Source organism: Solanum verrucosum, unplaced genomic scaffold (assembly GCF_900185275.1).
Source record: "Solanum verrucosum unplaced genomic scaffold, falcon-dt-bn FXZP01000206.1, whole genome shotgun sequence".
Taxonomy (NCBI): Eukaryota; Viridiplantae; Streptophyta; class Magnoliopsida; order Solanales; family Solanaceae; genus Solanum; species Solanum verrucosum.
This window is the reverse complement of record NW_026020104.1, coordinates 1,431,146-1,443,179: the sequence shown is the minus strand read 5'-3', so window position 1 is coordinate 1,443,179 and position 12,034 is coordinate 1,431,146.

The following is a 12,034-nucleotide window of genomic DNA, read 5'->3' as shown; positions in this document are numbered from 1 at the left end:
TTGATGGAGATATACTTAGGGAACATGCTAAGGATAATAAGAAGGCTAGGATAGGCAACTATGAGTATTCTTAGTAGAAATTGGGTGGTGGAAATCGCTCTCAGTTCCAGTAGAAATCTTCAGCTCCGGCACCTTTATCAGCTAGTGTTCCATCCTCCAGGTTTTGACAAGATCATAAAGGTAGGGCATCGGGCTCTAAATCGTAGGGGAATGTTTCAGGTAATAGGACCTACACAACTTGTCCTAAGTATGGTAAGAACCATCCGGGAGAGTGTCTTGCAGGGAAAGAAGTATGGGTGTGATCAGACTGGTCACAGGTTGAGAGATTGTCCTTCTTCTAAACAGAGTCAGGGAGGTAATAATAGTAGGGCTCAGTCTACAGCTGCAGCAGCACCAACAGGTCTCCCAACTCAGCAAGTGCTTCATCTGGTACATGTGATGGTCAGTGCCAGAACATGTTGTATGCTCTCCAGGCTCGCCAGGATCAGGAAGATTCTCCTGATGTGGTTATTGGTACGCTGCGAGTCTTTGATTTAGATGTTTATGCTTTGTTAGATCCAAGGGATACTCTTTCCTTTGTAACTCCTATAAAGTAGTAAACTTCGGTGTTAGTCCAGAAACTCTTTCAGAACCCTTCTCAGTACCTACTTCAGTCAGTGACCCAATTATAGCTAGACGGGTATACACAAATTGCCCTGTCACAGTTTCTCAAAAAGTCACCTCAGCAGATCTTGTAGAGTTAGAAATGGTAGACTTTGAGGTCATTCTAGGCATGGATTGGTTACATTCCTGTTATTCCTGAGTTGATTGTAGAACTAGGATCGTTCGTTTTTAGTTTCCAGATGAGCCAATCTTAGAATGGAAGGGTAGTAGCTCAGTGCCTATGGGTCGATTCATTTCTTACCTTAAGGCCAGAATGATGATTTCTAAGCGTTGTCTCTATCATCTAGTTCGGGTTAAGGATTCTAGCTCTGAAACCCCAAATCTTGAGTCAGTTTCCGTAGTTAATGAGTTTCCACAAGTATTTCCAGAAGATCTTCCTGTAGTTCCTCCTGAAAGGGAAACTGACTTCAGAATTGATCTCCTTCCAGATACCCAGCCTATTTCTATTCCTCCTTATAGAATGGCTCCAGCTGAGCTTAAGGAATTGAAAGAGTAGTTAAAACACCTTCTAGATAATAGATTCATCAGACCCAGTATTTCCCCATGGGGTGCACCAATGTTGTTCGTGAAAAATAAAGATGGTTCTCTGAGGATGTGCATTGACTATCGACAGTTGAACAAAGTCATAATCAAGAATAAGTACCATATTCCTAGGATTGATGACTTGTTTGATCAACTTCAGGGTGCTAGTCATTTTTCGAAGATAGACCTCAGATCCAGTTATCATCAGCTCAGAGTCAGAGATAGTGACATTCCAAAAACAGCCTTCAGAACTTGGTATGGTCATTATGAATTTGTAGTTAGGTCATTTGGACTAATCAATGCTCCTGTAGCTTTCATGGACTTAATGAATAGGGTGTTCAACAGTATTTGGACTTGTTCGTTATCGTCTTAATTGATGATATCCTCATTTATTGTCGAAGTGAGGAGGAGCATGCGACTCATCTGAGAGTTATTCTGCAAACTCTCAAACGATCTCCAGTTATTTGCTAAGTTTAACAAATGTGAATTCTAATTACATTGGGTTGCTTTCCTTCGTCATGTGGTATATAGCGAAGAGATCTGAGTGGATTCTCAGAAAATTGAGGCAGTGGAGCACTGAGCCAGACCCACCTCTCCAACAGATATCAGGAGTTTCCCCTCCCTTCTCGACCAGACGAAGGAGATATGAATTCCATTTAGGCGGGTCAGGGCTTGGCTTGACCCTTTGTTCTCCTAGGTCGGAGGCGAGAACTTGAAAGTGAATCATTCAGTGGTGGGGTGTTCATAGAACAGGAGGTTTGTTTAAGGATTTTCATCCATAACTTCCCCTTTGACCAAATTGACTCAGAAGAAGTCTAAGCTTCAGTGGTCAGATGAATATGATAGAAGTTTCTTAGAACTGAAAACTAGGTTGACTATAACTTCTGTCTTGACTCTACCAGAGGGTTCAGACGGCTACGTGGTTTATTGTGATGCATCTAGAGTCGGCCTGGGTTATGTACTGATGCAGCAAGGTAAGGTCATTACTTATACTTCTAGGCAACTTAAGGTCCATGAGAAGAATTACCCAACTCATAACCTCGAGCTTGCAGCCGTAGTATTTGCCCCAAATATTTGGCGACACTACTTGTATGGTGTTCATGTTGATGTGTTCACAAATCATAAGATTCTCCAATACGTGTTCACCCAGAAAGAGCTGAATCTTTGTTGGAACAGGTGGCTTGAATTCCTTAAAGACTATGACATGAATGTGCTATACCATCCAGGTAAGGCAAATGTAGTGGTTGATGCTCTCAGCAGATTTTTTATGGGCATTGTGTCACATGTTAAGGAAGAGAAGAATGAATTAGCTAAAGATGTTCACCGACTTGCTCGCTTAGGAGTTTACCTTACGAACACGTTAGATGGTGGTGTGATAGTTAAAAATGGATTAGAATCTTAACTTGTAGTGGAGGTTAAGGAAAAATAGGATAGTGATCCAATAGTTCTTCAGTTGAAAGGAATAGTTCATCACTAAAAGTTGAGGTTTTCTCCTAAGGGGGAGATGGTGTACTTCGTTATCGGGTCGCTTTTGTGTTCCAAACGTGGGTGAGTTGAGGCAGCAAATCCTAATAGAAGCCCATAACTCCAAGTATTCTATTCATCCAAGTGATGCTAAGATGTACCATGATCAACGGGAAGTCAATTGGTTGAACAACATGAAGAGGGACATCGTAGATTTTGTGGCTAAGTGTCCTAACTGTCAACAGGTTAAAGTAAATCATCAGAAACCAGGAGGTGTGACTCAAGAGATTAGCATTCCTACATGAAAGTGGGAAGTGATAAATATGTGTTTCATTACAGGTTTACCTCGTACTCGAGGACAACATGACTTTATTTGGGTGATAGTGGATATTGTTATGAAGTTAGCTCACTTTTTGGCTGTCAAGACTACATATTCGGTGGAGGACTATGCGAGACTCTACATTAATGAGATAGTCTGGTTGCATGGGGTTTCCTTGTCTATCATCTAAGATAGAGGTCCTCAGCTTACATCCCATTTTTGGAAGTCATTTCAGAAAGGCCTGGGTACTTAAGTAAATCTCAGTATAACATTTCATCTGCATACAGATGGTCAGGCAGAGCTTACCATTCAAACCTTAGAGGATATTTTAAGAGCTTACGTGATCGATTTCAAGGGTAGTTGGGATGATCACCTACCTCTCATAGAGTTCGCCTATAAGAACAGCTTCTATGCCATTATTCAGATGGACCCTTATGAGGCATTATATGGGCATAGATGCAGATCTCCAATTAGTTGGTTTGAAGTAGGCGAAGCAGCCTTGATTGGGCTAGATTCGGTTCATGAGTCCATAGAGAAGGTTCAACTTTTCAGAAATAGACTAAAGACTGCTCAGAGTCGTCAGAAGTCCTATGCAGATGTGAGGAGGAGGGACTTAGAGTTTGAAATTGATAATTGGGTTTTCCTGAAGGTGTCACCCATACAGAGGGTGATGAGATTTGACAAGAAAGGGAAGCTCAGTCCTATGTATGTAGATCCTAGCAGAATCCTAAAAAGGGTTGGTAACGTGGCTTATGAATTAGAGTTGCCAGCAGAACTAGCAGCGGTTCATCTAGTCTTTCACATTTCCTTGTTGTAAAAGTGTGTGGGTGATCAGGCATCAATAGTAACATTAGAGAGTGTGGTTGTGAAGGGTAGTCTCACTTAAGGAGAGGTGCCAATTGATAGAACTCAAATAATTTCCGTATCTTTGCATGTTCATGGAACTCAGATCAGTTAGATATCAATTTCTAGTACTTAGTGGTAGGGATTGCAACTCCTTTACTCTATACCCAGCTTGTTTAGTCTTCATTGGAGGATGAATGATCCCAAGGGGGAGATATTGTAACCCCTCAGAAATCTAACTTAGACAAAACAACTGGAAAATGATTAACCAACCAAACTTGGCGGATCACGATCCTCTCCACGGGCCGTAGGGTGGCCCGTTAAATTTAGGCAGAGCCACCGAGGCTCAGGTGTTGAACCACGACCCATGTGACGGGACTTGGTCCCAATGACGAGCTGTGGATGGGCCCGTCGACTGACCTAGCAGACCACTAGCCCTAAGTGAAGAACCAGAGAGGCCTTTACCACCCGTGGTCCTTCGTGGACCGTGGATGGCGTACCAAAAACCAGTAGCACTAGCCAAGAACCACGACCCACTTGACGGGTCATGGTCCCAATGACGGTCTTTCAGTGGCCCTCGTCAACTTTTAAGTCAAGGTCATTTTGGTCTTTTTCCTATATATTGGGCATTTAAATTACGCCGTTTAACACCTACCCTACTTCATTTTACTTAGTCTAAGCCTAATAATCTAGTCAGACAATACCCAAAACCCTTATTCTCCTAAATTCACCCAACTTACAGCAAAAAGAAGAGAAAGAGGCGACCAACTCTCTAAAGAACAAGCAGATATGTTCTTCAAGTTTCAGCCGCAAAATCCAAAGGATTTCTCCGTTAATTTCGTCACCAGGTATGTAGGATTTCACTTGTGGGATCCTTTCACCCATTAGGTCTTTAGAATTCAGTTAATTTTTCAGATTATTATAGACTGATTACACCTAGGGCTTTAAGATTTTCAAGATTTACTGTGATCATGGTTCCTTTGATCTAAATTACTTACTTCTTGATAATTTTAGTATAATTCCATGCATAGTACTTAGAACCCTAGCTTGTGTAAATCTATTTTAGTTCATGAATTATACTTGCTAGGCCAACTAGAAAGAAATTCATGCTTCAGATTTCAAATGTTATATTCTCAGTACATAAATGTGGCATTCTTAGTTAACATGTCAGTTTTGAACTAGCATTGGAGTAGGGTTCAGTGTATCCTTAAAGTCCCAAAACTACGTGCCCGTATAATTTCATTGTTTCAGAAGTCCCCTCTGTTGGGCATCTGTTTTAGTGATCACGCCATAGTCATACCTTTATACCCCTGGCAAGGTATATTGAGTCCACTAAATGGGGCGTATACATTGGACTCAACGTTTAACTCACGTGGTTTATGTCGGTTAATAGTAGCTGCACAGTCATACTCTCATTGTACTAACCATGTTATCAACATTAATTTCAATATTTAGTTCAGCATATTGGTTACATGATTAGTACTTGGTCATTGTGTTTAGCTCAACTTTTAGTTACACTTCAGTACAGTCTAATTCTATATTCGGTAATATTGTTCAGCAATATCATTGTTCAGCCTAGTATCTATATCATTCATGCTCAGTACTGACACATACTTTGCGCTACATCGTTTTATGATGTAGGTTCAGGCACTCAGCATCTAGATCACGCTTAGTTGATTTCCAGCCTATCCTCAACAACTTCAGTGGTGAGTCCTCATAGTTCGAGGTTGTTTCTTTTTATTGGGTTCATCTAGTTTACTTTTAGTCCTTTTCAGTATATTTAGAGTTAGTTGGGGCTTGTCCCAACAGCTTATCAGCAGTAGAGGCTTTCAGACATAGAGTCAGTTTCTTTCTAAAAGAGGGCCTGGAACTGGGTGAACCCCTTGACCTTTCTTATTTTAGTTGTGTGGGGTTGTTTTCCATTGAAATATTTAGATTTATTTCATTTGGAGTCCTTTAGTTTTGACTCATTTATTAGTTATGCTTCTGGTTATCTTAATTATATTCAGTATGCTTGTGATATGCCAGAATCAGGGTTAGCTTGGGGTCACTTGTGATCCTAGGTCCCGTGTTACGCCTAAGGGGTAGCCTCGAGGCGTGATACTACCCATGGTTACTTAAACATCCCCCAGATTTCACAAAGTACTACCTAATTTGACGATTTTCTAAAAGTTTTCACTCTATCTATCATTGGGCAAATACAAGTCTTCGGGGAAATACTGGGTTAATAACTTCAGCCAAGTTCAATTCAATGAAGACCGAGCATATTTAATGACTCAATTTAAAATATTTACTTTCACAACCAATTTTAACACGTTCAGGCACTAAATCAACTATCTTAACTCCTGGGCACAACTTAATATGATGCATTTAGCACTACCTATACAAATTAAACAACAATATATCATTACAAATACAAATCCCACATCAAATACATCAACATTTAGCAAAAATATCAATATAGAACTCAAAAACCAACTTTAGAGATGAGAACTAAGCACAAAATTGAGGGAGACAGATCTAGAATGGAGAAGCAAACACCACAATGCACTCTAAGCAAATGAAATTACGCAAATGAATTCACAAAATCAAAGAAACAAAGGTATGGGGAGTTTGGGATGAATAGGAGCTAAGAAAATGGTTTTCTTTTAAAACTTGAAAAGACTCTTGGCCTATTTATGTCAGGCACACTCGACGATCTACGACTAACGTCGTTGATGCTCTGCGAATCACTAAAGGAGCTTAAGCTCACCGATGAGGCCCAAATGAATACCAAACCTGAAGATCAATCCAGGGGACTCAATAGAGTCTACTTAGTGTGCTTCAGCAGATCCCCGCTCGCCAAAGTTGAAAGTACCATTTTTCCATTTTTTCAGCCTAGGAGGCGAATATGAAAATGTCCGCACAATCATTTCAGCACATAGCCAACATGGTTTTTGCATCACTGAATTTACCTCTTTCAATTGTTTGACTTTTTTTTACCTGCACTCTCAACACCGTTCTCACTCATCAACGCTCATTTTCGGGATTTGGGATAGTGTCACTAGTCAACTTTCCCTTTTGCCTTGGATTTGGATAGGTGGACATTTGACACATTTTAGTTCCAACTGCTTGATTGATACTGTATGGCAAGTAACCATTTTAGTCAAAGTGGAGAAGTCATTTTTCAAATCTTTCAACACCTTGACCCCTCTAACCTTCTTGAGTATCCTTGTTAGCATATTCTTGGTTCGGTTTCCCTCTGGTCCAGCTAGTCCCTTTGGTTTTTGGTGATGATGAAGCGGAATACCTATCTTTTTTAGCTACTCTATCTCTCTAATTTCCACCTCGATCTCTCCAATATCTCATATCATTACTCGATATCTTGATTCCTACCCTATTTTGGGTAGTTAGGATGAGAACCCCCCATTTGATTTCCCATGTAGTTCACTCATTCGTTGTACAATGCCTCAAACTGGGCATCTTCTGATCACTGCCCAGTGCTTGTTCCAAGTGCAGTTATCGTTTTGGGTGCACCTCCCATGACATGTTTGGATAGAAAGTCAAGTTGGGTCATCATTTTAGTTATGTTTTAATTGCGCTCATGATCCTTCCCCATTTATTCCTTGCTTATGCCTGATTGTTGAGAAGTTACTTTATCCATACTAGTATGCCATGATTGGTTCACTTTGATCATGTTATCTAGCAACAATGTTGACGCATAAGCAATTGTGTCATCAACCCACCTTAAATAAGTTCATCAGTCAAACCATTGTTGATTAAATTAAGGCTATAATAAAAATATTGCAGCAACAAATTAAGGCTATACATGTGTTGGACATTGTAGAACTAATTTTCGAAACTGCAAGCATATCTCGTGAAAAGGTTCACCTCCCAATCTTTTAAAATTCTGGATGTTGTCCCTAAGCTTGACAATTTTTGAGGGAAGAAATAATATCTCTAAAAAAGCACAAGTCAACTCCTCTCAAGAAGTGATAGAGTCATTTGGCAACTCCGCCAACCACCTTGTGGCTTCCCCCGTCAAAGAGAAAGGTTATAATTTTAACAGAGTCGACTTTTGTGAGATGTTCTTAAAGAAGAACGGTCCACAAATATCCATAAAGTTCTGAAGGTGTTCATGAGGATACTCATGAGCTAGTACTCCAAACATTCCTCTCATTTGTAGTAGTTGTAGTATTGTTTTGATTACATGGAACACTGCTCTCCCTAATGTGTGAGGTAACCAGATAGCTCCATTGATTGCAATGACAATCATGTGCATGTAATTTACGTTACCCATATTATCATTTTTCTCGTAGTGACTATCGTTGTATCTACCAAGATCACTCATGTTTTATACCTATAATTTAGCAAAACCACATCACCAAGCAACAATCTAATACAATTTAATAAGTTTACAAATCAACTTCGCTAACTGAATTCTTAGCCACCATTCCCTGACAATACCGCCATTTTTTTATAACTCTCAAATTACCCTCAAAACAAACTTGATGAGTAAGCGGTCATCATTAATAAAATACCCAATTAAGATTTGCGGCCAAATCCCACAAGGAATGATATAATGATGAGAATTCAACTAGGAAATTAAGAATGCAAACCTATTCATTGTAGCACGTTAAGACAAATGGGTGGAGGATTCCACTAAATTTACTAAAATAGTTTGAAATATCAAGGGTCACAATTAAACTAAAAATTCAGAAATTTAAGCAATTAAAAAAGAATATAAGGGTGCGGGGATTGCGATCGATGTCACATAGGGGTAGTTGTGTTGCCTAATAATGCTAAACAATAATGGATAGGTTGAGTCATCTTAAATGACACTAATCTTCTTTCAATCTAATAGGACCAATTCATAAAATCTTCTTTCGGTCTCATCTCTGCGAATAACAAACAAACCCATTAGCTTACAGATTCTCTCTTTCGAGCAGATTTGGGTAAATAGATCTGAACCATAATCTCTCTTTTTCGAGAAAATCTTAGAAATCAAATTTAAATTGCATGCATTAAACTAATTACTCACTCCAATTGATCTATTTCGAGCATCAATTAAAGTTAAAAAATAGGATTAAGTTTGTAAATTTAACCCATGAATTAACCTCATTCTAATTAGCCTATATTCATGAATGAACAACAATAAAATAGAGCAAAACACAATACTCACTATATTAAATCATTACCCAACCTCATAATTACAACCTAGAATTGGAGTTTTAACCACCCATCACACAATGTAAAGAGATTATACCTATCATGATAGCAACCATGGATATGATAAAATTAAGTAATTATAATCAACAACCAACTTGATTTCAACTTCCAATTGTCAATTGTAAGAGTAAAATGGAAAACTTCAAACTAAAGATGTTTTTCACAAGGTAAAACTTTCATACAAAAGCTCTCCAAAGTTTTTCCCTAAATGAAACTCTCTAAAACTAATTAAAAACCCCTCTCTTTTCTCTCTCCTTTGGGCTATTTATTGTTTCCCAAAATTTACCCCAAAATTCACTGTATGACCAACTCAGCGACATTAGTCAGGCTCGCCGAACACGATCGCCGGATTGTCGTTTGTTCCTCAGCTAGCCTTTCATTTACTTCAAGCTTTAGATGTTTGAACCTCAGTTGGTGAACTTGTTTGAGTCTACCTTTCACATTCGGCGGATCGCCAATTACTACATATGTTTGCCTTTTAAGCCTTTATTTTTCATCCAAGTCATGTCACCTTCGGTGACGGTCGTCATGTTCACCCTTTATTTTCACTTAGTCAATATTTCACTTTTAGTTTGTTAACCTGCCTCAAATATCTTCAATTGTGAGCATTGCCACTTTAGGCGAGGTTATGACATTTGAGTGATCCACTCTTTTAGTTAGGCGACTACAAGTGTGTAGTTTATACTTCTTTCAATGTTTTTATCCTTTCTTTCATGTATTTATCCTTGCCTTGTCATTTAGCCTTTTTAGCTGCAAATCATCAAAATATCATCTAAACAAGACATAATTAGGCATTGAGGACACTAATTGTTGAACTAAAAAGACGTGAAATGAGTGTAAATCTATCACTCATCACTGAGTTAGTGCATGAGGCTGTGAAGAAGGTTTAAATTTTATGAGAGAGGCTGAGAATAACTCAAAGTCGATAAAACTCTTATGTTGATGTTAGAAGAAGGGAGCATGAATTCAATGTTTATGGTTTGGCTTACTTGAAAAGCTCACCTATGAAGGTTATGATGAAATTTGGAAAGAAAGGAAAGCTTAGTCTCCGTTATGTGGACCCATATTAGATGATTAGTCTCCGTAATGTAGCCTATGAGTTGGATTTGCCTCCCGAGTTGGCATTGGTGCATCCAGTGTGTCATATTTCATTATTGAAGAAGTGTATTGATGATCCTACTTCTATTGTGCCATTGTAGAGTGTTGGTGTTAAGGAAAGTCTTTCTTATGATGAGGTTCCGACTGAAATCTTGGATCGTCAAGTCCAGAAGTTGAGAAATAAAAAGTGAAAGTACTATGGAGGAATCAATTAGTTGAGGGTACTACTTGGGGAATAAAGATGATATGATATCCAAGTATCCTCTTATCTTCCTCCATTCCCATTCTAGCTTGAGGTATTAGTTCCTCTCGTTTAATCATTTTGATTCATACGTATTAACTATTCTCATGTTTCCATATGCATGCATTTTCCTGAAAATATTATTTTGAGTTGACGTTTTAGCTTAGGGTCAATCTCTATTTTCCCTATTCTATTCATGCTAAATTGAGTCCCATTTGAGGATAAATGTTCCCAAGGGATAGATATTGTAACACCTTGGAACTTGGTATGTTTAGTTGGGAAGGAAATTTAAGAAATGTTCACTGATGCAGTTTTTACGAGCCTACATACGGACCGTATAAGGTCCAATAATTTGTAGAAGACAATCGTGGAAGGGGTCCTAAATATTTAGATTTTGACAATTCCCAGAAGAATTCTTATACTCCACCTGGAAGGTCGAGATATTGTTATACGACCCAAAGAAAGTGGTCATAGAAAGGATTCTAGATTTGGTGAAATATTTTTTTAAAAACTAGGGTTATACGGTTGGGACCTACGATCCGTAAAAGGACCGACGAATCATAGAAAGTGTTTGTGGAATTTTTGTCTCCAGTAATAGGTTCTACAAAAGACTAGTAAGGTTTGTAGAAGTTTGTACGGACCATAGCTCGATCCGTAGAGTTTGTCCGACATATTTTATTCAGAATTACTTGGGTCTTTTCCTAACCTTTTTAACCTAAATCGCGATGTTTCTAAAACATTCTAAGGTTCCATAACTGAATTTACCTTCAAAATCTACTCATTCACTCAAAACTCCAAAAATCTCCTAAGTCTTCTTTTCCAAAATTCTTTCCTAAGCTCTCAAAGAAGATTCTAGGGGTTTTAAAGCTTCAAGATTCCTCTTGAAATTCTAAGGTTTTGATTATCCAAGGTATGTGGGAACTTCATCAATGGATTCTCGTTTATCCATTGAGTTTCAAAAATTTCTCTATTTTTTCTATGATTTCACCCTGAAATTATAGGGGTTTGAATGATTCTTCACGAGTTCAATTGGTTATAAATCAATAGATGATATTTGATCTTATTATGCATGATTTGATTCAAATTAAATTTTTTCAAAGCATTCAATATGTACCAATGCTATATGTCTATCTTATGATCATGAATTGAAGCTTTGAAATTATGCATGAATAAGGAATTGTAGTGAATATGATTCTAGGGTGCTTTCGAATAAATCATTTCATGTATTATGAAATTAGGTTGCTTCCGATTGAGGTGTTCCTATTATGAAAGATTTTCATGACTTAGCCACTTCCAATTGAAGTGCGATTTTACTATGAAAATGTTGTCTATATTCTTTCATGTATTGTGCGATTGAGGTGTTCCTATCATTTCATGTATTATGATTTCGATTATGTTATGAAATCCTGATATTTTGAAATGTGTAACTCTTATGAATTATGAAGCTTTTTGATTGGTGAGTATTACTATATTCTTACCTTTTCAAGTATTATGATTATGATATGATGATTCTTTATGATTTCTATTGGAGTTTACTTAGCATCGCGTTAATTTGGGAGATTCTCAAAGTCTTTGAACTGCATGCCTTTATAGGATTTCTTAATTGAAAAAGATAGCTAGTGGATCCACCTATGCTTAAGTATGAAGTTCCTTACCTTGGCAAGTAGGACAATCTC